Here is a 4,201-nt window from a genome sequence, read left to right as displayed (position 1 = left end):
GCTGAAAATGGATTGTGGTCCGTCGCTGTGGACGGTCTCCCTGGTGGTCTAGTGGTTAGGATTCGGCGCTCTCACCGCCGCGGCCCGGGTTCGATTCCCGGTCAGGGAACTTACTTTTTTTTTTACCTGAACCTGATAGTACAGGTAAATTATTTATTAAATAATAGGGTACTTGAATGAAAAATTATTTGAAAAACAAAGAAATACATTGAAAAAATACCAAATTTTACCAGTATTTATCTAAACAAATGCATAATTGAAACAATTTTCAAAATGTCAATATTGTATTAATTAGTTGTTAAAAGTATATTTGACTATTTATTACAGTTAGGACAGTTAGGCATTTGTTATAAATTGAAAGTTGTTATCTATATAAATATCTATTTATATAGATATGATAACAGATAAATAATGTAGTTATAATTATTTACAATTTTCAGTCACTCATTTAATACATTGTTGTATTTAAAATCATTCAAGATTTAGATTTAGATTATTATTGATCACTTGTTAAAATCATATGTAATATTTAATCTATTCTAAAGCTGTGTTAATTTGACCCACTGGATTTGATTGAAAGAACTGACACATAACACAGTGGACATGTAATATAAAAAAATGCTTAAATAATTCTATATGATATTAATACAATTAAAAAACAAATTCCAACGGATTATTTTTCACATTTAGTTATTTATCTCCTTTGTATTTATCTCTATATGTCAATAATTGCATTCATTTAGTTGAATTATGACTGTCTAATTTTTTTTCAATGTTTACATACAAAAATATTTCTAAGAAGTGATTCATATATTAAATTGTTTTGGCCCACGATAAAACCCAGACACCAGATTAGATTAAAAAGAGAAGCAGACCACAAGATGGCGCTAAAAGATATGCTGTGTTCAAAATCCAGTTATTCCACACTGCCGTTATGAAGTAATGCAATAGATGATTACAAAAACGAATATATGCAACTCTAAAACAGTTTTTTTCTATTGTGTTTTCTTTTTTTTTTTTTCTTCCTATTTGACATCTTTAACCTTTCAAACATCAGTCTATTATCAGGTCTGCTGATCCATCCGTGTTGCCACTGGCTTCTAGTGCAAATCTGAGAGCTACAACCTAACTACCTAGTCAGGTTCTATACATTAGAACAGCATCAAGCCCTGGAAAGATTTTGCATTATTATTATTATTTTTTTCTATAAATTTCCCACCTCTTTGTAAAGATGTAATTACATCATTCCCCTTAGTGATGCTGAAGGTAACTGGTTTCTCCTTCAATTTGCACAGGGATCTCATTTTTGAGTTTAAAATACATGCATTACATTTAAATTAAATATAATTAGGTGTTTTTTACCATTTGTATAACGAAAAGGCCAAGAGAGCAGTGAGATAATGAAGCTTCAGTTTATGTAGGTTGGGGAAAGACAAAGACCCTTGCATTCTTCCCAGACGGCCTACAAGTTAACCAGTTCCTCATTGGCTGTGTATCTTGGCTGTTATTTTGACAGGCACTATCACTGGGAGAGAGGAGATAAGTTGTCTTAGGGATCGCCATGGCGCCGGTGTGTCGCTCCTCTGTCCTGTTCAGACTTTTGTCGACCTCCCCTCTGCCCCCCACCTCCTCTCCTTGCCCTACTCAGAGCAAAGATTGTGGGGAGGGAGGTGGCTTTGTTTGGGGGCTTGGTTGGCAGGGACCCTGTGGCTCTGGGTATCATTGTCCCATCACAAGAACCACTTTGCGACTTGAAGCCCAAAACATGCCTTTCCACCCTCTTTTATTCCAATAAATCTTGTCCTTTAACTCTGTTAAATAAGAAGGAAGGAATTAAAAGACACCATGCTGAGGCAGAGATGTACACAGTCACATCATTAAGCACTCAAAAGACCAAAAGGAGGACCTGGAGTAAACTTTAAGCTCACATATGACTCATGTTTTCAGGATGTGCACATCAGACTGACCATTATCTGTTCAGTATGCTTGTATTTAGTCCCCTGACATAAAGGGATTTCACCGTTCACATATATTAAGGTCAGGGCCCACAATCAGCTTTGCCGAGTCCATGGATGCACAGTAAGACTCCCAGTATGCAAAGACAATCAAAGAGAGAAGCTACAAATGCAATTCTGTTTTCACAGTTAAAAAAATGGAATTTCGAGGGTTTTAAATAATAACCATTAAAATCATTTTATTCAGATCTATTAGTCTGTAAATGTAATGTCTGGTCTGGGTAAATCCTAACAACATTATCCATTATATTTTGGTAACAAATCCTACCCAAGCAGTTTGACCAGACCTGTAGAATCAAGAAGTCACCTAAACCTGCTGTCAGAACCTGTCTGATAACATGAAGTAGGCTAAACGTTCTCAAGAAGCAAGACATCATGCCCTGATATGAAGCAATTCAGGAACTGCTGAGGAACAAATTCATGGACATCTATTGTTCTAAAGGGGGTTACAAAGGCATTTGTAAGGTCTCTAGTCTTCAGAAAAAAACAGCAAGATAGAAAATTATTTTGTTGGCAAGGTGGGCTTCCGGTTACTTTTGGCATAAAATGTATGCAGCATTTCAGAGAAAATAACATTATACCTGGAGGAAAACATGGTGGTAGTAGTGTGATTGTCTGGTGTGATTATCTTCGACTTTATCACTTCAGCATCTGGATGACTTGCTGAAACTGGTTTAACTCTTAATTCTGCTCTCTACCAGAAAAGAAAAGAAGCAGGTCTGGTCAACAGCCTAAGGGCACTTGGGTTATACAGCAGGACAATGATTGAAAGCATCCCAGCAAGTCCACCTCTGAATGGCTAAATGCCACCAGCCTGGTTAACAAAGCCCGGAAACCACCCTGACACTCTCCCTTTCCCCCACACCCCCCCTTTTTTTGCTGACAGGACACCTGTAACCTGCAACTCTATGAGTTACATTAACGCTCAGCTTGGACTCCTGCTTTACTTGCACTGCTTTACTTGCACAATGATCACCTGCACTGTTGTATTGCTCTTGCATCTTATACTGCTCTATATTTACTCTCACTCACTTAAAACTGTGCACATATATTTATATTATATTGTAGATATGTTTATACTGTTTAATTTGTACTGTATTGCACCGACTACGCCAAAACAAATTCCTTGTATGTCCAAAAACGTACTTGGCAATAAAGCTTTTCTGATTCTGATTCTGATTCTGATTCTAAGGGCACTTGGGTTATACAGCAGGACAATGATTGAAAGCATCCCAGCAAGTCCACCTCTGAATGGCTAAAAAATAAACCAAAACAAAATAAAGGTTTTGAAATTCATCCATCCATTTTCTATACACACTTCTTCTATCCAGGGTCATGGGGGATCTGGTGCCCTTCTTCACCGAGGGTCACGGGCAGGCTGGTGCCTATCTCCACCTGAGAGGCAGGGTATACTCTGCCTCTCAGGTGCCTATCTCCACCTGAGAGGCAGGGTATACTCTGGACAGGTCCCATTGCAGGGCAACACAGAGACACATAGGACAAACAACCATGCACACACCCATTCACTCCTAAGGACAATTTAGAGAGACCAGTTAACCTAACAGTCTGTTTTTGTACTGTGGGAGGAAGCTAGAGTAACCAGTACCCATGCATGCACAGGAAGAACATGTAAACTCCATGAAAAAAGACCCCAGACCTGGAACCAAGGACCTTCTTGCTGCAAGGCAACAGTGCTACCAACTGCAGCTCTGCTTTGGAATTACTTACTGAAAATCTGGACCTAAATCTGATTGAGATGCTGTGCTATGGCTTTCCAAGCTTAAAAACAGTCTAATGTGGTATTCAACAAAGTAAAGAGGGCAAGAATTCCTCCACAGCAATGGCATCCAACCAGCAAGACTTCTTGCAGCTGTCGCAAATGCTTAATGGTAGTTGTTGTGGCCAAGTGTTGAACGGTTAGTTAATAAGTTTAGGTGGCAATTATTTTATTCATATAGGGGGAGGTAATTTTTTTTTCCTTTAATGATTAAAATAATCATTTGAAAACAGTTTTTTGGTTTTATTTAGCTTATCTTTTTCTGATCTTAAAACGAGTTGGTGACAAAAAAAAAAAAAAAAGAAAAAACTCAAGAAATCTAAGAGGACAAATACTTTCACAGCACTTAGTATAAACTTGCTAAAATTTAAGAACTTATGTTTGAGAAAGTTTATATGGTGGGGCAAAA

The 4,201-nt window shown here is 37.6% G+C and overlaps 1 non-coding gene across 1 annotated transcript; it reads left to right on the top strand.

Moving 5' to 3' along the window:
* Positions 1-37: 37 nt before the first annotated feature.
* trnae-cuc lies at positions 38-109 on the top strand. Its single transcript has one exon. It is a non-coding gene; the product is annotated as a tRNA-Glu (tRNA).
* The last annotated feature ends 4,092 nt before the right edge of the window (positions 110-4,201 follow it).

This window comes from Girardinichthys multiradiatus, chromosome 15 (genome assembly GCF_021462225.1).
Source record: "Girardinichthys multiradiatus isolate DD_20200921_A chromosome 15, DD_fGirMul_XY1, whole genome shotgun sequence".
NCBI lineage: Eukaryota > Metazoa > Chordata > Actinopteri > Cyprinodontiformes > Goodeidae > Girardinichthys > Girardinichthys multiradiatus.
This window is presented reverse-complemented; position numbering and strand designations above follow the sequence as displayed.